This window comes from Aquila chrysaetos, chromosome 20 (assembly GCF_900496995.4).
Source record: "Aquila chrysaetos chrysaetos chromosome 20, bAquChr1.4, whole genome shotgun sequence".
In the NCBI taxonomy this organism is placed as follows: domain Eukaryota; kingdom Metazoa; phylum Chordata; class Aves; order Accipitriformes; family Accipitridae; genus Aquila; species Aquila chrysaetos.
In genome coordinates, this window is record NC_044023.1 from 499166 (window position 1) to 524947 (window position 25782).

The 25782-nt window shown below is 40.4% G+C and overlaps 1 protein-coding gene across 2 annotated transcripts in view; it reads left to right on the forward strand.

The window, feature by feature from the left end:
- Positions 1-24332, forward strand: part of CARD19 (caspase recruitment domain family member 19) — an 82102-nt gene extending 57770 nt beyond the window's left edge. The window contains exons 8-9 of one of the 2 annotated variants that reach the window (XR_005930973.1): positions 448-571; positions 23691-24332. The gene's annotated coding sequence lies outside the window, so the exon portion shown is untranslated. Of the gene's footprint in view, positions 1-447; positions 572-4345; positions 5586-23690 lie in introns of those variants that run through there. The other variant, XR_005930972.1, reaches the window with a different exon arrangement.
- The last annotated feature ends 1450 nt before the right edge of the window (positions 24333-25782 follow it).

Here is a 25782-nt window from a genome sequence, read left to right on the forward strand (position 1 = left end):
AGTTGTAAAGGTTTTATTCGCTCTAGTGAAAATATTCTGTCCTTAATCCTAAAAAGTAGAGATCTGCTCTCTACAGGTGACACTTAGGAGTGAGAGTGCTGAGTTATTCCTTCTCTGTGCTAACTCACATTTGTACTGCACAGTCACATGCCAAAGAGATCTGTGAGAATAGGACCTGTTGTTAATCTTATGGGAAATGGCTGTAATTTCAGTGGAACTGAGAAGCAGCTTAGTCTGAGCTTGTGAAATGGCCTGTGAGCCAGTATTCACATATGGTCTGAAACAGTCAATTCTCTGTTGCATCTTTATATTGTTGTGCTTGTCAACCCAGTATCAATTTTTTAACAATAAATTTTCCTGTTATCCAATCTTTGAGTTAGTTCTGCTGGGTGAATCTGAAAAAAACCCTCACCAAACATATATATATATATTGCTGCTTATGAAAAGGACCTTGTGCTCCCTGTAGAAAAAACGTTGCAGACTCAAGCTGCTGCAGACTCAAGAGATGTAATAGGCTGGTGGTGTGATCAGTCTGCAGCCATGTAATGAAGCAACAAGACAATACTGTGTGGTAGGTCATTCTTGTTTATGTGTGAATTTGAGCACAGTCATTATGGAATGAGAACTCTGCAAGTGTTATCACATGAGTCTGAGTCAGCATTTTTGGTGAGTGTTATGCAGAGCGGATACTGGAGGGTGCAGAGAGGGTCCTTTGGACCACTGTCAGAATAGCCACTGAAACCTGGATGGAGGTACTCAAGACAAAAAAGACCCATTGCACTGCCTCTTTGCATCTTAGCCATTAAATGAATTTGCAGTCTCTATTAGATTTTCAAGCCAGTAATTTTTATTAAATGTTTTGTTGGTTTTTTCCTCAAAATTGCTGTGATGACTATGGGACAGGCACAGAATGACCCTAGAACACTAATGAAACCTAACTAGAAAGGACAATGTTTTGCATTTTCACTAAAATTTCAAGAGTGGTTTGGTTTGGGGGAGGGATTTTTTTTTTTTTTTTTTTTTTTTTCTAAAATCTAGGAATTCATTTTCTCCGAGTGAATACTATTTATGTGGCCAAAGAAACAATCTGAAGAAGCCCAAAATAACAAGTACATGGTACTACCTGGCATCTGTGGTCACTATAAAAACAAGTCGTTATGCAAACTGGTACTTCCTAAGTAGAGCACAAGTTTAAGTAAACAAAATGGCATTTGGTATAATCCCTCTATGGGAAAAACAGATGAGTCATTCAGAAATGTAGAATGAGGGAAGAATCTAAGGAGGAGGGTACTGGCAATAAAGAAAGGGGACTGCTTGAGCTATTTAACATGGATATAGAGGTTGCAATTCCAAAACTGGTAGTTTATCAGTTACCACTGCATCACCTTTTGTAATCTCCTCCTACCTCCCTCAGCACATCTTACTTTTTTTTTTTTGCTGGCATCTAGATTTACATACCTGAAATTTTAGTTCCTTGCCCTGGCAGCTATTCCAAACAACCCACCACCACCGCCACACCTTTCTATCTACTGTAAGATGTGTGTAGTTTGATTGTTTATTTGTTTTGGGAAGAGGTGAACGTGTGTTGTATCATTGAAACTACTTGGAGCAAAAGCGCATTGTTTTGTACTGTTTCTTCCTTTTTTGGTTTCCTGTTATTCCCCCAAGCCTTGCATTATACCCTGCAGAAAATCATGGTGTTTTAGAAATAATTTTAATGGCAAATACTTAATTTAGGCAGTTCTTGCTCCAAATGCCTAACTGATTTTAATGAAAATATTATTTTAAAAAATAGCTAGCTGTTAATATCTGATATCTTCTTAGTTCATGATTCCTGATAGCTGTGAACTCTAGGAAAGAAACTGACATTTTTCCTTTATATTTTCACCTGAATTATGCATTTAGTTGTTTTCTTGTGGTCTCCTGTCATAATTTCCTGCCTGATGCTTGCTCTTTGTGTTTATGTAAACTACTCGGGAGTTGGGAGAAGACAGACAAAAAGGAATTTCAATGATGCTCTCTGTGAATGGCAGGATGGGATGCAGTAGAGAGATATTCTTCACCTAAGGGCAAGAGACCTGTCCCACTTTCCCTTTTCAAAGAAAAATTGTGTGGAGAAAAAGTAAAGGAGATTTGAAGGGCCTGACAAACATCTAGCCTAGCAGCAGCACTGCAATATTCCCTGCATCTTCCATTCATCTCTCTAAAATCAGTCTTTGCTTCATGTGCTTCTGTCTACTAGTTCCCAGCAAGGCAACCTGTTTACAGTAACTTCATAATGTGTATGAAAATGGTGCTTTTTTCTATTATGAATGGTGCCTGTATGGAATTACTTCTCTGCAGTTGGATATATCCAGTGATGTAACTGACACTGCAAGCTAATCTCCTGTAGTTCCTTTTGTGTCCAGGGGTCATGATACATAATTTAGATCTGACCTGTTGCATACACTGGCTCTTTAGTAGATCTATATTTAAATGATACTATTAATTCCATAGAGCCGTAAAGGTATTCTGCAATATTTATGTTACAAAATTAATGACTTCCCACAAACTGCTACTTAGGCTGGAGCCACATAGGGCAAGTAAGAATGGGAGGTCTGGTGTGATCATGGCTATCAAGCACGTACTCACTGCAAAGAAGTTTAAACTGACTATCTGGACCAGGCTATGCGTTGGAGATAAAGAAGAAAAAACAGACTTAAAACTGGTTTGGGTTATGGCTACAGCCATCTCTAATATTAGAGATGGTTGTGGATGGAGGAGTTGGTTGGACACACTCACTGAAAGATACTTAGATAAGCTGAAACTTGTCAAAGTAAAGTTTTGATTTGAGAATTAGTTGTAGCAATACATCTACTATGGCCACACAATCAGAGAAGCAGGCCATTAGAATATTTTTAGGGGCTGTAACAAGTGTCTGGGGAAGAGGGATTTACATTTGTGTGTGTATAATATCGGTGTGACAGAGCAGCTTTCTGTATTGTAGGCAGGTAACTGATTCTCTGCTACTTCAGAAACCATTTCATGAACAATTACCATTGCATAACACAGGGGTAAGGAGGTTTATTGAACCCACTATATAATAGCCTACTTGCATTGCAAGTGGCTGGAGTTGCTCTGGAATAACTTAAATTGTAGGTCTGCCTGGCAGGCCCCAGGAATCAAGATACATGGATGGTTATGAAAATACCAAAGTTCCAGAAGTGACCTGAAGGTTTTGATTTCCTGTGAGGTTTCATGAAAAGCCAATGATCAAGGCAAGTGATGGTGCCTTTCACTTCTAGTCAGTAGGTTCTGGAAAGACATTTTGTCTATTCACATAGAACTGGTTGTGAGCTTAATGCATGAAGCACATACAGAAATCTCTGGCCTCTGTTATTCAGAATATCTGATTCAGCGATCACAAATTGTCCATTTTGGATTTAAAATCTGTGAAAGTAGTGATTAAAAATATTCTTTTGCTTAAGATGTGCTGGCTTGCTTGGCACATATACGTCAAATAGACTTTCAGAGAAAGAGAAGGTTTCAAGCAGCATTAGACTCGTGCCAGAAGGAAATGAGTAAGCTCTTACCTAGAAATATGCAGAAACATCTATGCAAATGGTTTAGCATTAAAATAGGGACGTCTGGAGTTTGTGAAAATGATCTGACCCAGGATATACAATTTAACAATACTCGTTTGGATTCATTTTTGATACATTTAGAAGTGTGAGGCAGTTAATTTTCTCAGTAAAGAGGAAGTGCTACCCGTTAAGTAAATGAATCTTCCATGCTGTAGTGCTTTTTTCCCCTGGGCTTGCTGTCCTTCACGCACTAACACATTTCTGTACAGTGCATTGTATTCACAGTACACATCAAATCAGCTGTGCACTCAAATAAACCTCTTAACTACTCTATTCTGCATTGTGCAAACAGATGTTCACATAGTATAAAGTGCTTTGTATTGTTTATTTAAGCAGCTAGCGTGACTGTAGTACAGAGGTTAGCTAGACCGTGCCTGACAGGATTGGCTTTAGGGAGAAGAGGGCCCCGGTGGCCTTGGCTTCCCATGGAAGGGAGGTGGCTGGGGTGCTACGCTGCACTGACAAAGCATCCAGAAGTGGCTGTGTCTCATACGAATGTAGAGTCCAAAGCAGCGGCATGGCCACACATCATCTGGAAACCAGAGAAATCTGCCTAGGGTTGACATCACATGGCAGCATGCTGTCTAATTACAAACCATGTGTACACACATAACTGTGCAGCCCCCTAGCCTGGCCCATGGAGCAAAAAACTGTGCTTTATAAAAATTACTGGCATTCCTCCCTGGAGAGTCTGTTGATCCGTTTGTTTTTTTTTTTTTTAGATGATGACAGCCAGCCAGGTTGTCAGGTGGTTCTGCTGTTCTCTAATTCCAGAGCGCACTTCCTGAGGAGATCTGGCACTGTTGGCTTAAGCTTTCTATTAACTCCATCCTGGAAAGACTGCTTCAGTGTGCTTATGTTGCTGCATCTGTCTTTCCTGTAAGGGGACAGTATTCACTCTTCAAGAAGTGTTACCACACAGTGCTACCTGAGAAACTAGTTTCAACCTTTTACTTCAAGTAGGAAATACATGTCAAGAGTATGGATAGAAGAGACTCAATAGGAGGAAATAAAGCTCCTATTTTTATCCTCAGTCTTAGGGATTTCATAACTTTTACATTTTCAGGCTGAAATAGCTTAGCTTAGTCTATTTCTATATATTAATTTCTCCTTCTTAAAGTCCCAGTAAAATCACTGCACCTTTTATTACACACTGCGTGTGTGTGTGTGTGTGTGTGTGTGTATTTACACACTTCTACAATCAGAGAACACATGATTTTTATGCAAAAGGTGTGAAAAATTGTATAGCTGAAATAAGATGGGATATAAAGTTGCAAGTTTGGCATCGTCAGGCTGGTCTAAAAGTTCTGGTGAGCTTGAACACTGTCTTTATTAAAACTGTTTGTGAAGTACTGTGCTATGCATTAATGATTTATCTTAGCTGGTAAAGTACCTAGCTAAGAACAGCACGTTTGCATGCGTCTGAAGCTGCGTAAATTAGCTGCATGCTGTAAAGTGTACAAATAACATACAGGTTTAAGAGGTGGTGTTGTGTCTTTAGAGGGTATACAGGTAATCGACTTTAGAGGTGCCAAATCTACGTCTAGGTAATGAATGTGAGATCAGGAATCAGTTACATCTAAATTTCCAAACTGTGTTGTCATTGTTTTGTTCTAGCCAACAGAATCTTATTATCATTAAATTATTTTTATAGATTTTATTACATAAAATAGATGGACAATGATTTAAAAACGTCTATGTGCAAACTCGAGGAAATAATGTTTATTTTTGAAAGGTTAATTTTAACTTTTATCATCAAATGTATACTCAGTGATAGGTCAGAGATGACACATTATCTATAATACTTTCCAGAACAATGAGTTTAAAGAAAAAGCAAGCCTAATGTATTTTCCAGATATTGTCAGCAAAGGTGGTGCAGTGCTCTAGAAGAGAGCGGCAGGAGGTTATCTGTAAGCATGAGTCAAGAATGCATCTGTTTAAAATGCCAGGTCTTTGTACAGGTGTGAATCTGAATTGTATGTCCTTACATAGCTTGTCAACAATGGGGTAAATAAGAGAAGAATCAGGCCCTGGAGCTACTACTGGCAAAGTGTGATTCAATGAAAGGAATAATCCAGTTAAATGAAAAGGCCTCTGTATATGGAATTACTCCAAAATGTAATTCATGGAACAATGTGTGCTATTGAAATGTAGTTTAAAAAAAAAAAAAAAAAAAAAAAGAAAAAAAAGACCTGTTCAAAGGGTTCTTTTGTATCACAGACTTATGCTTTTAGGAGTAGTTCCCAGCTCACAAGATATATGGGGAGCAGAGGGTGGGAGGAAGGAAGGAGAAAAGAAAATTTTCCCACAAGGTAGAGCACCAGTTCCACAGGTGCTATAGCAGTGGTAAGGTTCCCGAGGTCCTGAAGCACCTACCCAGCAATGGGCCAGAGGGAAGAAATGAAGAATAGAAAAGTAGACTCCTTTGCCAGGGTCCAGCCCATCCCCATTCATTATGTATTTTATTAATTTTACTGTCTTTTAAAAGAAAAGTGATCCTTGCTAGATATCACAGTCTTGCAGCAGTCAGTCAAAGTTTTTAGAGCTCTTGTGTTGTAATAGGATTGTGACTGTGTGCAGGGCTGCACAGGCCATAGGGTCTGAACCTGTTTGGTTTTGTTTGGACTCTCCCAAGACTGAGTTCAAGTTCCACTGTGTTTATGTCAAGTTTATGTGTGTCACATGTGCACTGAAATACTGCAAAAGAAGCTTATTAGTGTGACTAATGTATGCAACAAGGGAGACCATCTGTCTTGAGTAGGCAAGTAGTGAGGCTGTTTTCATTGTCTAGTAAGAATGCCTACTTAAGGTTGGTTTTTCCAGAATTTCCAGAAGTTGTATATTCCAGGATTCTCAGGATAATTCAGGTTGAAAGAGACATCAGGAGGTCAGCTAGTCTATCCTTTTGCTCAAAGTAGGATCAGCTGTGGGGTCAGACCAGGTGACTTAGGGCTTTACCCCAACCTGATTTTGAAAATCAACAAAGCTGGAGACTCTCTGGGCAACCTGTTCCATTGCTTGTCCTCATGGTGAAAAAGTTATTTCTATTGTCTAGTCTGAATCTTTCTTGTTTCAGCTAATGTCTGTTTTCTCTTATCATCCCACGAGGCACCACTGTGAAGAGCCTGGCTCTGTCTCCTTGGTGGGCTCTTTGTAGGTATTGGGAGGGGAGGCTGCTACAAGGTCCTCTCAAGTCTTTGTGTTGAACAAACCCAGTTTCCTCGGCCTCTCCCTCACGGGGCAAGTGCTCCAGTCCTTTGACCATCTTGGTGACACTGTGCTGAACTCATTCCAGGTTATTGATGTCTGGTTTGTAGTGGCAGCCCAAAACTGGATGCAGTTTTCAACACATGGTCACTCATGAGTGCTGAGTAGTACAGGGGGATAATCACTTCCCATGATCTACTGGCTGTGCTGCTGTTAACACAGCCCAGGAGGTTGTTGGCCACCTTTGCTGCCAGAGCACACTGCCGGCTCATGCTCATCAGCTTTTAAGCATGTTTTTGGTAGTTTCTTTGTCATGATAACGTTCCAATATATAAATTTACAAATACCAATTTACATCCCTTTCACATTGTCTTTTTGTCAGGTTCATAGGCAGAAGTTTTTTGGAAAGCCAGGAATTTGAGTATAATTTTTTGTTTGTTTGTTTCTTTGAGGAAACCACATGAAATCTTTAGGTCTGGATCATTTAAAATTACATCTGCACAATTCAATTGCTGTTCATTAGTGAGACACGGTTTAAAGTAGCAAGAGGAAATTCCAGCTCAAATGTATATTTCGAGGCCAGAAATCACTATTGTGATCATTTTGCTTAAATTTCACTCAGCACCACTTACAGTTTGCCCAGTAGCTTGTGGCTGAACCAGAGCATATATTTTAAAAAGACAATTGGTTTTGTTTAAGTCCTCAGTGTTGCTTTTAAAACTGACATTGAAGGTACTTGACAGCTTTGGGATGTGGTAAACAATCAGCCTATAGACTAGACTGGACTGAAACCATTAAATATAATACATAAGGAATTTTTTTAATCGTCTTAGACCTGAAAGTGTTCAGTGCCTTCAGCAGAACTTGTAGACACTTTCATTCCACCTGTGATCTTCATTCCCCTCTGCAGTTACGCTGAGTGTTATTGGCTGTCTGTAGAAATACAGATTTATGTTGGTGTTTTACTGGCAGACTATCAGAAATACATTGCAAATGTTTTTTTCTTTTGGTTCCTATCTTCAAGAATACGTATATATGTAAGCGATATGTTCTTTAGAGACCTGTTGCCTAAAGAAAGCAGCGCCATCTGGCTTTTTGTTTCTTCTATGGGTTGAATATTTGATGCAGTATATAAAAAAAATTTCCAATGTAGCCAGTTTACTAGCACTGTGTTGCCATGTTTTCACTTCATTAGGTGCTTATGCTTGCAATTATTTCCCGTTGTTGGCTTTTCTTCTTTTAACTGCTGAGTGACTTTTATATTCTTATTAAATCTTGATGGTCCCACTAGTTGTGAGTAATCTTCTCTGACTTAGAATATAATAAACAGGGAATTAAACCATAAGCCATTAATAGGCCATAAAATAAAGAAAAAGGCTACCAAGAATATCATAAAGTCAGTTACATAGCCTAAATATATAAAAACATCTTTGTGTTTACAGGGTATTTGTTGTAATTCATTCATATCTGCTTTTGTTGTAAGCTTTGTGAGGAGCTTACATGGAATGTGAGTTTAGGGTAACTGCCCCATTAAGATGCATATTTTACTTTTTTAACTTTGTCTGCTGTGTCAGTTTCTGCCATCTGCTGAACTGTACTGCAAACATCTCTGTTTAATGCTGTCATTGTTCATATGAAGAAGTTGAGCATTGGTCCAGTGTTACAAACTGAAATACTGAGGTATGGAGGAAATGAACCAGAACTGATAAATACTTTTTTAAATCGGGCATAGATGGATGGGGTTTAGATCAAAAAATGTGATTTTTAAAACCCCTGTCTAGTTGGAGATTAAAATCAATAGTTGTGCTTCTACCTAAAGTCAAGAACTGCTCGCATGGAGCATCTTAACGCTGAAGCCGGACTGAAATCTAAAGGCTGGTTAATTCATCTCCCTGAGGGCTCTGAGGATGGAGGTCTCTTGCCCATCTACCCCAGGGCATGTGCAGTTTGTATTGACAGGACTGGGATCCCTCTAGAGTGCAGGGGTAAGATGCTAGTTTACTTTAAAACATGGTCCTTAGAGGAGGCAAGGTGGTAGTTCTAGATAAAGATTTGGAGTTAGGTCTAGAAGTGGGAGGTCCAAGGTCTCAGCCCAGCATGGAGCTGCTCAGTGGGTGCTTTGGGGAGCACAGGGAAAGCCAATCTGAAATCACATTTTCCCTGATCCAGCAAATTTTTCCAGGAGTGGTGGCATGACTTCAGCATCAGAGGTGCTGAGCACCCTGACTAGCATAGTGTGAAAGCCATTGTTACAGTCTTCAGGGCACAGGTTTGAACCTCTCTTCTTGAGAAAGGAATTGAACATAACTAAGTACTCTAACTACACTGCCACAGTTTAAAAGGGAAACACTGTTGCTTCTTTATTTTAGAATAAAGAATTTCACCCATCTCTGGGGCGAGGGGGGAAGTCAGTCATTCTGGTGTCTAGGCTATGGATCTTAAATGAAATCAAGTGACTTCCCACGCTGTCTGTGGATAGAAGGAAGAAAAGTTGCTTGTTCAACACATTTGCAAGCCAGGCATACTAATGAAGGTGGGCCCCAAGAGGAAAACTAGCATGCTGGCTACTTCGAATCCCATTTTGATAGACCAGTGAGGTACCAAACACAGAATCCCCAAATTTGCTTTGGGATCAGATGCTTCAGGAAGAAGTATTGCTCAATGTAAGTTCTGTACTGGATCTGGTTCCTAAGGGACCTTCAAGTGACTAAACACAGGCTACATCTGTGCTTGGAGCAGGATCCAGGTGTCCTCATCTGCAGGCCTGTGCTCTTATTCACTGCCAGCCTCCACAGTTCCGAGGAAGGCTGTTTTTAAGGCAGGGATGCAGGCAGAATTTAATCTTTTGGGCTAGAACTGTCTCTGTTGTAGGACTGTATGTGAGTCACTTCTGCAGTGCAGCTGGTTGCCAGGAGGTCTAACTGTGAAACCCTAAATCTACCAGTCAGTGTGATGGATTGTAAAAGGGTTACAATAAAAGGGGAAGTCGTTAGTCCCTTCTGGGGATTTCCTTCTTGAGCACCACCAAATCATTTTTCTAACTTCCTAAGTAGGCAGAAGGAGTGAGATATGAATTTATCTTTCTCTCTGGCATTGCTTTTCTGCAGGATTGATGTATAAACAAGAGGTAATCAATGACTGAGAGACAGGAAACGTTCTAATGCTGTGGCCAGGGCAACTGTGGTTTGGATATTGCTGCATGCTGCATTTCTAGGCACTTGTTTTTTATTTCAGAAGAGAAACTTTAATGGTAGTGTGTGAGAATAATGGATGCTTATACCAGCACACTGGGCAATCTCAGAACCTTTATAAAGGCATTACTACTAGACACTCAAAAGTACAGAAGAGGAATTCTGAAATGCTTAAAAAAGAAAAGTTTGACCAAGTAGGGGTTTCTGGATGAAAACAGAAATAACCACCTTCACATTTCTAGGAAAAGAAAACACAAGAGTCTCAGCCTAGCTTAGAAACACTGCATTTTTTCATATCTGTGGCCTACAAAGATCCATCAGGAGGATGAGAAGGAAATTTGTATCTGGACTCTCTAGTCTGACCGTGTTCTAAAGCCCTAGTTTATAGTATGGTGTAAATATTTAAATTATCATCAGCAATTATAGTTAATCACTTTCTTGGTAAGTAACATCTCAAATTTGCTCGGCAAATGCTTCTGCAATGGTGCTGGCTGTATGGGAAGTGAAACATTAGTTATTACTCTGAACATATACCTTCTTAAACATCTGCTGTCAGGATAAATACAAAATGTGAGAAGTAAAACTGCTCTGATGCAGTTAATTGCTACTGGTCTGCCACTTACCTACCTAAAAATGCACTACTCTAGAACCTAGCAAACATAGCATGAGGATGAAAAGCAAGTGCTTAAAACTGGTGCTGTTTTCCAAACCAATTGACTGGAAATATTGTAGGAAAACTAAGGATTCAAATTTATCCCCATTTGAGGGATGCCTATTTCTGATTATGTGTACGTTCCAAATAATTCTTGCCTTAATACATAAAAAAAAGACCAGAATTCAAACTCCAGAAAGCTTCAGCTTTGAGACCTTTATGTCAGATCCATTTGCAGTATCAAAGCCCATGCAATCCAGACACCAAGAGAGACTTTAACATAGTTCAAAAAAGCACTAAATTTTTAAGTGTTCTTAACTGTTTTTCAGACTAGACATATTCAAGTACATTTTTTTTATTTTCGTGGAGGCTTAAAAGTGGCTATATAATAGGATAAAATATAAGACGTATGTGTACAAGCTAGCATGTGAAGAGATTCATATTGTTCTGTTCTTCCAGAACAACAAGGTCAGGAAACTAAATGAGATATTTATGTCCATTTTCACTGAGAGAGGTGGAACCAATGTGCTCTCAAAGTGGCTTTCCAGGAATTGAACATTCTTTGGTAACCTTAGGGCAAAATCTGACGATGAGTTCACAATTTTAATCCTTCCAACAATCGCAACACCCTGCCGCCAGATGGTATTTATCCAAGTCATAAAGAAAACAATGCAAAATAGAGACTGCCACTATTATGTGTGATGAATTATTGGAAACCAGCTTCTGGGATTTTATTGTTGTTATTGAAACAGCTCCATTTTATTAAAGGAAATTTAATCTAGTAAGTATATACAAAGCTTGTCTGTCAGTTTATCTGACTATCTACTCCACAATATATTTTTTCCTTTTATTCCTTTTTTTTTTTTTTTTTTTTTTTAAATAAATCTGTCATAACCAGAAAGGAAAGGGCATCTTTGGTCAGTGGTCTGAGTAAGTTTGTCCCGATGCTGTTCAGGATACAAAATACATGCTTATATTACCATGTTATAGTAATGATCCCAAGAAATTATTTGCTTTGCTTTTAGGTGGTGTACCTCACTGTAGACAGTCCATTCAGGAAATTAATTGGAAGTATAATTAAGGACAGTTACACAAGGCTTGAAAAACATACAGCCACACAGAGCCAAAACAGCACAACTTAACCATGAGCATGTTGCAGTTCCTTAACCTGTTTTGATTCTTTGAAAGGATTTGGTAATGGCTGATGTGTTTAACTTAGATTTTTCACAAAGAGTTTAAGAAAGATATCTCTTAAAGCTCTCAAGTAATTGGGGGAAGGAGCCGAATTGCATTGCCTGTTAAAACCTGGTTAAGCAGCTGGAAGCAAAGAAAGTCATAATACTGTTTCTGTAAGTAACACTGCACCAGTGCTGAGGTCCTGGATATTTGCAGTTTTGGGAAGGCTGTGGGGGAAGTCTGCTGCCTCTCTGCCAGGAGAGCTTTTTCTGCATCCCTCGGCCTGGGAGCAGCTGCTGGCACAGAGCAGAGCAGGTGGCCACAGCCCTCCTCTGGCTTTGAGACAAGGGGTGAGTGGTGCAGCAGCGCGTGTAAGGCTTTCCCTCCTGCAGGACCTTTTGTGCCATCACTTCAGATGGGCTGTGGATAACAAGTACAATGAGCTGCTTGTATGCAGAGGCCTTTGGATACCTCAATATTACTGCCCCTGCCAAAAAGTCTGGATCTGCACTGAAACATGAAAGCTACTCTCAGTGTTTCCAGTATGAGTTAGAAGCCAGAAATTCAGAGTATGGTGAAACCTGCCTTCAGAAATTACTCAAAGGATACAAAAGGCTTCTTAATAAAGGTAAACCAAGCCTGTAGACAGTACATTTGAGGATACTTTGGGTTAGTCTCTCAAAATATGATTCTAGCATACAATTGTAGGCTTTTGGACAGGTTGTCCTGTTATGCAACTGTAAAGCCAGCAACTGAATTAAAAAAAGAAGAGTAAGATTTAAAAAGTATCCTATCTCTTCGTGTATCTGTTCAGGTTTAGAGATACAGCTTGCTTTGCTTTAGAAACTTAAGGGTATCTAGAGCCATTCTCTTCAAACACAGTTCAGTATAAATTTGCTGTGAAAAGCAGCTACACATTACTGAAAAGACCAACAGCCAGGCTAAGGAAAAGGTTCTGAGTAAGTGCAGGCATATTTAACTGTGATAACACTGTTTCTCACTTTGCTATTGTTTCATGGTGCCAGTGATTTGAGAAGCAACCAGGCACACGACTGTGTATTATCCCACTAATATATATACTGAGACATACCAAGGAGAGAGACATAAACTGTCTCCCCCACCCAATATTTATATCCTAGCTAGATAATACTGTAGTACAGAAGGTAGCTGTGTATTCTGGCTGCCAGACAACATTCCTGGATCTGCTAATGCAATCCCACTGAAGCGGAGCAATCATTCTGATGCATCTTTAAAGAGACTTTTGATTTTTAAAGTGAAATAACTCATGGGGAGGGAGCGCTTACCAACATGATTTCCAAGTAGTAGATGTATGAGTGAGCATCTTGCTTATATTGCCTGTGTACTGTGCCTCTTTCATGATAATGGGAAGAGAACCTGTGTTTTTGTGGGCTGTTCCAAATCTTGCTGAAATTGAAGGAAATCCTGCAGTGAGCTTTTGCTGAGTGCATTGAACATGAACCAAGACTGCAGTAAAAGATATAAAAGGAAAATGTTTCTTTTAAATAAATAAAAAAGGCATTTGATACCTGCTGAGTAGTTTGCATGTTTTATCTCTTTTGCCTTACTCTTTAATTGCCTTGCCTACTTTACCTTTTCTAGGTCTCACTGTTTTAGTTTATATGGATTCTATAGCTGTGGGTTTCTCTTCTTAGCTGGTAGTCTTTTGTAGGAATAAAATACACTAGCAGGAGGGAGAACCAGGCTGCTTCCAGAATAAAAATATATTGCCTGTATCAAATGTCCCATCTACCTTCACAGTCTGATTGGAAAAAAACCCATATTTAAAGTCTGTATTGCTGTGGGGTTTTGTTTTGTTGGGTTTGGGGTGGGGTGGTTTAGGGTGATGGTACTTCAGTAGAGTATCCATCTTGTTTTCTCCATCTCCCTCCTTGCCACTCAATATTTTGCCTGCTCCGTCTTCCTGTGATGTCTTTTCTGTCCCCAGTGGTTTAACTGCTTTTTAATCCTCTGGAGCACATTTGACAGTTTCTCTATGTGTGCAGAGTGAACAACAATTCCTTTTTGTAGGCTCTGTGCAAATGTTTCTATCATGGCTCTTTGAGCACATGTGCTAGCTCACCATGAAGGGCAGAATTCTTTATTCCTTAGAAAGTACTTGCTGTTTTAAGATTAGGGAGCTGTAGATTAAAATGGAAGTAGCAAATCTATGCTTGCATGGTATATGGTGACTGCACTGCAGCCATGCATGAAGGCTTGGTTATGTTTGGCCCACCTGCCTTGGACAATAATGATTTTATAACTTTGTGGCAAGCAGCATAACCTTTTTCATTAGCACCATCAGTGATGCCTTTTTTGTATCAACAGTTCTGTGGAAAAAGATTCATTGTATTGAAATAGGGTATAAGGATGCTTAGTGTGGGAAGAGCTCAAATGCTGCAGCCAGCATGTATATCATATTCTCTCTGCAGTTTGTAATATACACTAATTTTAATATTCGAATGAAAAACGGAAGTGCATAAGCACAACCTGAAGCAATATAGTAGCTCTCTGCGATCTTCCCTATTTATTTATCTATAGCCTGAAATAGGAACACACAACAGAAGGCACCGATACTGTGGGTGGCGGGCAACAAATGAATGGTCCCGTCTTCGATTCTGAAACAACGATTGTAGTCTATGGCTGTATCTGTGTTGAGATGGCTATATCCCCCCACTTGGATAGTCACCAGAACACGTTATAAGATGATAATGGCCAATTCTGTTAACCTTCATTTGTGTCTAACAGAATGAGGTTAGGATGGTTCATGGAGATAGTGCTTCAATATGGAAATGTGCAGCCCTAAGCGTCCTCCTAAAGGTGACATGGGCAACTCAGGAGGAGGTGGTGTCTGTGCAGAATGTAAATGCAGTTAAGTGAACACCTAGAGGGCCAGATGCCTTTCCTCTGCCAGTCCTTTCCTTCCCCCTTTGACAGGGGAATCTGCACAGGTTCCAACTCCAGCTGCAAAGGTGAGACTTGGTTCCAGCGGTGGGTCTTTTTCTGCTGAGACGTAGGCTGGAAGAGTAAAGATCTCCTCCTTGCAGAGCTTTTCAAAACCTTACCACTGAAGGACAAGGTCAGAGGCAACTAGTCAAGGGTTTTCTCCGTTCAGAGTGGAGCTGTAGGAGGTGTTAGTGCAGGTGCACAGTGGATTGCTGGGAGCTCTACCCATGGGGAATGACCACCACCCTCCTCAGGAATTCTAATCCATCATATAAAGATGAAAGGCCTTTGATTCTGAAAAAGGTTAGGTGTGTTACTCATAATTCTAAACCCGGGGTTTGAATTAAGCTTGGCAAAACCCCTGATGCTCATGTGAGCACTTTTCAGCTCTGGGTGAGTGCAAGCTAGATCCAGGGAACAACACCCTGCAAGTCCTTGAAAGAGATGAGGAAATATCTCTTGGGGCAGATTCAGGTTGTCAATTAAAATTTAATGATCACCTTTGGCAATATGAGAGCAAAGGTTGGGTCTAAAGCCTTTGTTCAGTTGTATAAATAAATTAAAGCTGTTAGGTGCATTGGTCTTCATTTAAAAGACAGCTTTTGCCAGTAAACACAATCACATTCTGTATTAGACTGTGGAATCATGAGTACAACTGTACAATGACAGAAAATTAAAAATTGGCTTCTACTGCAAGTTTAATACGGTAAATATGTATAGTGACTGAATAAACACAAGCAAGATGGTCGAACATAACTGGAAGTAGCTGATTACTTTCCTGTACTGGTTATTGTTCCGCATAGGGGGTGGTGATGGTGACGAGGTGAGAGAGCCAGCACAGGGTTCTTTTGGGATCTCAATAAGAAAGACCTGACAACAAATGGCCTAATAAGATAACTGCTTTAATAAGATGGAATAATAAAAGGAGCATAGATAGCAAGTAAATCTTACATCCCTTTAGATGCTGGGTACCCCGCATTCATGCAGCATTGGGCAGAGCCCAGACTGATTTTCCCCTGGTGCGCTGCGCGGGGCAGAGCAGATGCTGTCCATGGAGAGAAACCCTCCCTGTTGGTCATTTGAGCTAAGATATGATTTCCTACAAGAAAAAAATCTGTCCCTAATGGGTGTTCTCATGAGAACTTCTTGCTGGACTTTCAGATAAAGGCAAGGCTGGGCGGGTGGCGTAACCGTGGTCTGCAGCAGCGGGAGCTGCTCACGGGCTCCCATGTCGCACCCAGCTGGCTGAGTCCCTCCTGCAGCCCAGGCCCTTTGCGGTGCGACACAAGGCACGGAGCTGCACCGGCGTGCAGCACCACACGGGCCTGTGCCTGCTCGGGTTAAGCTGTCCTGTGGGTCGCCAACTCCTAAACGTGCAACTGTCTTGGTCAGGATCAGCCTTCCACCCCTTGATCCGCATACAGCTTACCGTTCCCAAAGCTGTTATAAGCCTCAGATGACACTAACAACATACGGGCTTCTCAAGCCCGAAGTATGAGGTCCAGCAGAGCAGACACAGCCTGCTCAGGGTCGCAGCCTCCTCGAATACCATGTCCTCTGCAAGGCTCCCAGTACAGCCACAGCATAACACCCCAAGCTAAGAACACATCTCGCCACCTTTTGTTTAACATCAGCTGCACAGAGCTCCATAACCTACCCGCCTTACCCATCGTTTCAGACAGAACAAGTGTGGAGAAAACCTGAAATAGGACTGTCTTCCCCCCAAAAAAACAGCAGAAGATGTAAAGAGATGGTATGTCTTGGTAATAAGAGTGTCACTCCCGAGAGCATCCAGCAGCAGAAGGCTTGTTGCTAGGCAAAAGCACAAAGGAGTGTGTAATAATGTTCCAAAGAGGAGTCTGTAGATTTGATTTTCAGAAAGCAGCTGAATTTCAGTAGAGACATTTACATATTTAGTTTGTAGAGCTGGTGTTTGATATTAATTTTAAAAGAAGTCTGTAATTTGCCTTGCTGACTATTGTGTTTTAGCTGTGGCACTATTCTAATGCCTCCCATTAATTTTTTTTCCCACTGCAATTAACTTATGCAAAATCAGGTTTCCAGGGTTTTTTTCAAATTTTATGAAGAAAATTGCCTTGAATACAATTCCTGTGCCATGGCTTTTCACAGTGTGTTTGTTCATTGTCTTATACAGTTAAACATGTGTTATTAAACTGCAGTAACAGCAAAATCATAGAGCTGCAATTACATAATGAAAACATTATCTTCATGGAATAATGGTACTTGAGGGACACAGTAAAGTACAGGTTTTCACAAAAGCATCTTGAGGTTATTTTACCGGCATGATGATGTCTTTCTAGGCATGTCATAAGACTTCTGCAATGCTTTTAAAATGAATGCATAATAATAATAAAAAATCCTGAAAAGTAGCTCTTGCTTAAACTTTATGACTTAATTTAAGCAATTTGACTACCTTTTTGGAGCTGCTGTTAATAGCTGGAAGATTTTAACTGTTGAGAGAGTTAATCAGTACACATATCTGTGTGTATGTACCCTGTATTTACATGCATATACAGACAACATCTATGTGTATGTGGGTGCCCATGCAAGTCCAGCTGGAATACAGGCCTGTTAAGTGACTGGATGTCTACAATTTTTTTTTCTTTCACTTTTCTCAGCAAAAGAGAGACATGGTAAAATCTTAAAGCTGGCCTTACCTGTTGGCCTTGCTGGAGCTAGAATTTCAAACAGGGATTTTAACCCTCAGGCCAAGGGAAATATAAAAAAATCCAAACATTTGAAGTTTAAATAGGAGAATATTTTTTAAGATTTTGGGGGGGGGGGGGGGGGGGGGTGTGTGTCCATCCTAGTACAACAGAAAGAAGAGGGTAAAACTTTTGTAGCCTTTATGGCAATTTTTTCTCCCCTTTTAGCTGATCTGAAATGTAGAGGATGTGCCAGCATATGCTAAATGTTCTACAGACACCAAGCAGTGTCTTATTTCCTTGATAATGGCTGGTTCGTTACTTGCTGTAGTACACCTTGAAACAGGCAGAAAGAATGACATTTCATTTAGGTAGAAAATTAACAGCAATAATTATGAAATCAATGTATAAACTTCTTTACATAAAAAAATTAAGTAATTGAAGACAAAATTAACTGCACATAATAGCATGAGTCATATTAATTCAGATATCTCTAGGCAATTCTATAAAGATGGCTTCAGCATTTATATTACTTATGATGTCTCAGCCAGTTCTGGCATGCAGCTAAGGAGGGAATAGATTATTCTGCAACAAAATGAAGTTATTTGGAGTAATGTTAATATCATTGCTTATTTATAAAAAAGTAGTCATCTGTGTTTGTGCAGAACTAGCTCAAAACTGATCTCAGCTACTAGGCAAAACAGGGCCACAGGGAAGCTTATGACAAAAGGACTTGCAAGTGAGTCCATGCCTTGCAAGCAGTTTTCACCTGGGGACCAGGTATGTTGGTGTTGCTGCTTCTTTTTCTTCCGTGAGGGTGATTAAAGACTTGATTAGTGTCTCAGGCTGTGGTAGGGGAGAAGCTCTTTCCACAGCTCTGCCTCTGCCTCCCCTCCACATCCATTTCCTTCATCCACCAGGTTATCCTTAGGTATGGGCAAAGCAGCCGGGCTGCCCCTTAAAGGTAATGTTGTGCCTTTTTGCAATACGGTGCCTTAGGTAACTGCCACCACTCACAGCTAAGGCTGCTCCTCTGTGTGTATTTATATGCAAGTACACATATGTGCTCTCTTATCTTTAGCATACTTATACAAGTGTTGTCCACAGCTGTTTAACTTGAATAAAGATTTTTGTGTCTCCTTACTCTTTTGTATGTTACCTAAGATTTGAACTACTCAACTGCTGAAGGAAATATTTGATGTTTGATGGAGTTATATTTATGTGATGTGTTTGCTTGGTGTCTTTGTATTTTTGCTGATAAATAAGCTTGTCAGTATATAAGCAGCAATCTGCTGCATTAAGCAGCTCTAACTCATGAAAGATGATGCTAAGAAAGTGTAGTTGGTTTATATTGCTATGTGATTTGCTTCTGAGGTGAAGTTTCAAACAATTAGTCTATTCAAATAGACAAAGGCAGGATGGAAAATTTTCTTTTGACGTAGTCTTGGACTCTTAAAGGTATGACAAAAAATATTGGCACTAACAAAAGAAGGAACAACTTAAGGTCTTTATGGGTGGAAAAGCAGGAAACCATTTACCATCTCCTAATGAAATAACTGTTCTAAAAATGAAACATTTATTTATTCTACAGCTCTTTTAGAAAAGCCATTGCAAGAACATAGCCTAGCACCTATGAAAGGTTGTGGAGATTGGGTGGGGAGATCCCTGACTGCTGGAGAGATGCAGATGTCATACATATCCTCAAAAAGGGCAAGAAGGACAATCCAGGGAACTACAGGCTAGTCAGCCTCACTTCTGCCTAGAAAAATCATGGAGCAAGTCTTCTTGGAAGCTATTTCTGGGCATGTGAAAGAGAAGGAGGTGATTGGGAATAGCCTGTTTACTAAGGGTAACTCGTGCTTGACCAACTTGATTGCCTTCTGTGATGAAACTAGATCTGTGGATGACGGGAAAGCAATAGGTGTCATCTAGCTTGACTTTAGCAAGGCTTTTCACACAGCCTCTCACAGCATCCTTGTATCCAAGTTGAGACTTTAAGAGTTATTGTCTGGATGTGTGTTAGTCTAGCTATTATCTAGTAACAGCCTAGACTAATAGGTAAGTGAAAGACTAGCTAGATCGTTGGACTCAAAGAACAGTTCATGCTCAGCCTGAAGACAGGTTACAAGTAGAGTTCCTTAGAGATTTGTGCTGGGACCTGTCCAGTTGAGTGTATTTATCACTGACCTGGAGGAGGAGGTGGTATGCACCTTCATCTAGTTTGCAGATGACACCAAACCAGGCAGCGCAGTTGATGTGCTTAAGGACAGGGCCACCTTCAGAGGGACCTAGGCAGGCCAGAAGAAAGGGCCAGCAGGAACTTCATGAATCCACCAAGGTCAAATACAAAGTATTTGCCTCTGGGATGGACTAACACTGTGTAACAGTGCACACTGAGGACCAAGTGCCTGGGTAGCAGCAGCCTGCGGAAAAAGAATTGGGTGTTCTGACAACCAGTACGTTAAAAGTGAGTCAGCATCACAGTCTGGTACTGACGAAGACAGGCAATGTGCTGGCCTCTATCAACAGGACCATAATCAGTAGATCAAGGACAGTGATTTTTTTTCTCTTTACCTTGCAATCATTAGACCACAGATGGAATTTTGCATCCAGGTTTGGGCCCCTCTGATGTTGATAAACTTGAATGAGTTTAGTGGAGGGCCCCTAAGATGGTCAAGGACCTGTATCACATGAACTACAAAGAGAGACTGAGGGAACTGGGCTTGTTCAGCCTGGAGGAGAGAAGGGAACGTAACAGAAGTCTTTCCTCTGACGGGGTTACCAGGAACAGCTTCCCTTAGGGGCATGATGGGAAAATGAGAGGCCATGGTCATAAATAGGTTTCAGTTACATGTAAGGAAAATATTTTTCATTGTGAGGATAATTAACATTGAAATAAGGACCCAGTGAGGTTGTATAATCTCTGTCCTTGGAGATGTCTGGGTAATGCCCAGAGCAACCTCATTTGAACTCATTGTTGACCTTGCTTTGAGCAGGAGGTTGGACTAGAGACCTCCTGGTGTGCATTTCAGCCCATGGAGTCTCTGGTTCTACAGAGTAACGCAGCAGGTTCTTTGCTGGAGAAGACTCTCGGAGTTCCAGTACAACCCATGAAACTATCTCACATTATGTGACTTCCCCTTTTGCTCCTGCAATATGGAAATAGAGAATTGTTCTAATTTCCCTTTTCTGAGCAGGTATGTGATACCCATGAAAGAGCAAATTTGCAGCACAGCTGATAGGAAAAAGATATAATCCCGAGAAACTTCTCTGGTGTGATGGAGCCTCAGTGCATGGCTTGTAGGATAACTTTCAGGCCATGATGTAAGTTTACAGCAGATTGCATCAGACAGCATTACATACCAAAATAACCCCCAGCAGAAACCATCAGCAGAGATGCAAGCAATCTGGCAGCAACTGAATTGACATGAAGTGAATGTGTGGGGTAGGCCAACCTTGAGGGCTGGAGTAGTACACAGAATATAATATGTGTTCATCTCTTCTGCAATTTGTAAGGAAAAGGAGAAAAGAAATAGTGGCCATAGTTTCCAGAGAAGCAAGAGCAAATGAGGAAAGATCAGTTTCTGCCTTCCAATGTGATGTTAGTGGTATTGCCTTCTAGGGAAACAACCCTGCATAAGACTTGAATGCACTGGATGCATGTAAATGCCCTGAAGCTTTAACAGCTTTGCAACTTGCAGTATCCAAAGTCACTGCTGCACCAGGTAGATGCAAGGCAGACTGCCTTACTTTTTGTTATGAGCAGTGTCTTTCACAAGAAAAACTTCTTGCTCCTTGTCACGTGAAGTGTTTTTAGGCTTGTATTGTTTTCTTTTGCCTGTGGCTTTATGAGCTGTGATGCAGGAACACGCTACACAAGATAGGAGTGCAGTATCAGGGTTTCATTTTATAGCTGAGAGGATGTAAATTAGTTGTGCAGAAGTGTTGGTACAGGCAGAGCTTTCAGACATCTGTTTACTTCAGCCACAAGGCTTGCGACCTTGACTTCCACCTTCCCAACACATAATGTCATTTTTTGCTCTTCTTTCCCATTGTTAGGAGCTGGGGGAAAAAAAAAATCTAAACCATGCTGCTGTTGTATACTTGTACTATCGCTTGCATGTCTGAAATAACACTATTCCTTGTAATCTTTGCAATATGTAGCTAATATCTCAGGCTAAACCCACTTCTGTAGTTGAACATATGATGTGCTATGACATACTGAGCTTACAACGATCTTCTATAGGTGCAGACAAGTGTACCATGGTTAAAAATGGCCTTTTCAAATCTGCTTTTATTGAATGTACCTCTGCTGACTGCTGTTTAAGATTAAAAACACACTCAACGTTGCTGGGATATGAGGCTACTGACAGACGCCCAGCTTGATGGATTTCATGCACCACTTAAATATAAGCCGTATGTCCAACTTATTCATCTTTCTCACCATCCCTTGGGTTGGCAGGTATGTTTCATCTGAAGTCTATATGCTCTGCAGCTGTAGCAGCAGGTTCTCAGCTGGGGTAAACTAGCACACCCTGCTACACTACCTGAGGATGTGGTCTTTTATTTGTATTTCTGGATTTAGGAATCGGAGGTATTCGAGGAGAGGAGCCCCGAAGTGTTTGGGGTTCTTTTTTTTAATTATTATTATTATCAGCTGAACAGCTGAATATATATGTTTAAAGCATTTTTTTAGTCTTCTCTAGTGACTCACACTTTCAGTGAAACATAGTCTGTAATTATGTTCTCCCTTGGTTTTTACAGTGTCTAAGCATTCCTATTACATTTGTCTAATGCTTGTACTATTTCTTCTGCCTCTTTTTAATTTTTATTTTAAGCCTATGACTAAGGGAAACAATTTAAAAACCCATTACAGTGTTGTCCTTGATGATGTGTTCATCAGAGAACAGCTCATAATGCTCTCCTAGGACTGAAATTATTGGGTATCTTCAAAGCTCAGCTGACAGAAACTAACCAAGCAAGGGAATTAGCCTGATCTACGAGATATAGAAGAAATTCCTTTCTGCGTTTGCCAAAACATAACAGAAAGGACCATTGTTGGTGTGAGGGAAGCATCCTTCACTAGTGCCCTGGCCATCGACCTGCATTGTGAAATGTGGATTATCCACCACTGGAGGTCTTTTAAGAACAGGCTGGAACAACATGTAACTTGGCAGGAGTATTATATGCTTTGACAAGCCTGCCTCAGAGCATGGGGTTGGACTAGATGACCTCTCTTAAAGTGCTTTTTTATCCCTGCTACTCCAAGAGAGTTGTCTTTTTTCCCTGCTTGACAGGCAGTACAAATGTAAATGCCCGTGTGTAGCTAAGCAACGTCTCCAATTATATCTAAAGTTTTGCCCCCAAAAGTAACTTTTTCCGTTTTTGTCTTTGAGAAAACACAGAACTGGAGGCTGGCTCAGACCCCAGGGGAAAGCTGCAGAACTGATGAGGAGCGTATATTTCCTATAGGAGTAGGGAGGGGAAAAGAGCATGTGCTGTTCTCGTGAAACCATGCTCTTAAGGCCCCCAAACCCCTGTTTCAAAGCTTAGGCTTGGAGCCTGGTTCAACAGGTCAGTCAAGAGGCCTTAGCGTGCAGAATACACAAAGAGAAGACAAAGGTATCTAGCTAGGTTCCAGGTGGATGCTCCAAAATCTATTTAAATTTCTTTTGAATCTGCCATTTAAAAACTTTGAAAGAGTTGGTCCAGATCAGGAAAATTAATCTGAATTCAGACTTCTGGGAAAACCTGGTGTCATTCTTCAAATCTGTCACATGCCTTCGTAATTTTTTGAGTGTGCCCTAAAGATGGAATGTATTTGGCTTTAAAAAAATTGAGAAGATACTTGCATTAAAATTTTCTCTAATTCAATTTAAGGCCTTTTGGATTCTTAAAATGACATATCCAGCTAAAGCCAGATGGGGCCTTATTTTGCTTGGGAAATGCAACCTCTGAAGTGGTTGATATTGTGCTGTTACCACAGCGGCTTGTTTAAAAAACATTCTGACTGACTTGAATGAACCCTATTAAGTTATGATGCAGCAGTATTTATAATGCAAAAGCTTTTTCTTTTCCTTTTTGCCCTGTTAATCACAGTCCAAACAAGCATAGCGATCATTTAGAGCAAAATCAAGCATTGCCAGGTTCATAATGCAGTAACTTAGAGACAGTTAATATGGCTTTTTACCTGTTTCTTCTTATCTTCTAGTGCAAATCCTCGCTCTGTAACACACCTGAGGAGGACAGCCAGAATGGAGGGTCCCTTGCTGCTCTGCCCAGCTGAGTGAAGTTTTTCCAAGCAGACTGATCGGATCCAGTCCTTGGCTGGTCCAGATGGGAATGTAGCAAAATCACTGCTTTCTTCTACCCTTCTGAGGCAATCTAACCCCCAAAAGGCTTCTCTCTTAAGCAATTTTCAGTTAGTAACTGTACAATAGTGGTTTTATCCAGAAGTGATTACATTCTTTGATTATTTGAATCATTTAGAGTACTCTGGAAATGTCACAGCGTTCAGTGAAAACTGCTGACAGCTCTTCATATCCTTAATGGGGTATCCCATTGTTGTTAAAAATGTATTCAGTATAAAATAATGTAATGAAAATAGGCAGAAACTCTCTCTCTTGATCTAATCTAAATGTAACAAAAAAAATCCTTGCTTAGTTTTTAATCAAGACAGCTTTGCTCTACTATCTTGTGCATACTAATACAGTCTTCTTTTAATAATAAAGAAGGGAATATTCTTAAAATTAACTTTATCAGCAGTTAACGCGTTAGTGCCCATAATACTTGGCTTGATATTATTGGTTATGACTGTGACAAAAGACATCTTCCAGTTTTCAGGCCAAGAGTAACAGACCTGGGCCATCACTGCCATTAAACTTTTTTTTTTTTTTTTACATGTTTGTATTTGGATATTCTTTTTCTATCATGTTTTTTAATAAAGTTTTTCAGGTCTGTCTCAGATTCTGTGTAAGTAGTGCAGCTCCCAGAAAAGGCAATGGACCAGATCAACCACTGATGCCATTTCACACATACAGCAACCTCATCTAACTTGCACATATGTTATCCAGTTATTTTATAACTTGCATTCAGAAAATGTTGAAGGGAGTATGCAGGTAGAGGAAGCACAACTACTGGAAATTTCCTCAAACAAGACTTGCCTTGCAGCTTGGCTGTGATATGTGATAGGGATTGTTCTCTGATAATCTGGTCTACTAACTCTTGCCATTGGGTTGCCAGGTGCAAGGAAGGAAGAATCTCTTTTTTATTGCAAAAAGAAGATATGAAGAAAGTTAATATGAGTTATGAATAGAGCTGCACACCAATGTAAGCCATAATGAAAATATACAACAAACTGGAGAACTGCTGAAAGCAGAAGGGTGTTGAAAGTGGTGCACTATGTACTTTATTTATGTTTTTGGCATCACGAAGTGTTTTTGGATGGTGTGAATTCTTATCCGTCTCTAGCAGAAAACAACAGCTCTCTGCAGTTGCACTCAAACTGTCTCTCTCTCTTTGGTAAGGTATGTCCTTTCTGGCAGCAGAAATAATGCCCCAGTAAAGGTTTTATTCCTCCACATGAGTGTTTCTCTGCTGGTTTTCCTTATTTTTCTGTATCTGAAGCTGTTCTTTCCTGCTGCTATGTTCATTAACTTCACCTCCAGAATGAGCGTCTGAAATCAGCCTGTGTTTCCCTATAAAATGGCAATACTTGGCAGCAAGGTCGCAAGATCCTGCTGCATCTTCCTATAGCTGCTGGTTCTTGGTAATTTTCCATGATAGTGAGGAACAGCTGACCAGCTAGTGATCTAGGGTCAGTGCATGCTTCAAACAGGCCAATTCCTGTGCACTGGGGTAGTAAGCCTAGATCAGTGAAGAATATAGCCATTGCATGAGTGACAGAAATCTGTATAACATTTCCTTCCTGTTGTTTCGTGGTAAGAAACTTTGCAAGTTATTTCACAAGTGCACAGATATGACAGTGTTTGTTATCACGCTCATTTGTATTATAGCTGTTAAGGTCTTGGGTGTCTTGAAATATTATGTGCTTTAGCAAGGAAAATGCCTCTGCTGTTCTGCTGAAAGCTTGCTCTGTGCAAATATGTTTCCACCAGAGAAGATGCTTGAACCACCCAAGTGAACCATGTAAAGAAAAAGCTTCTGACAAAACGAGAAGGCACCTTTGCAGGGTTTCAGCTGGTAGCCTGGATGGTAGGACCTGGGCAGAAGGAATCCCTGTGTCCAGCAGGGAGGGTTTGACCCAGGGCAAGGGCAAGGTGATGTCTGATGTCTGCCCATCT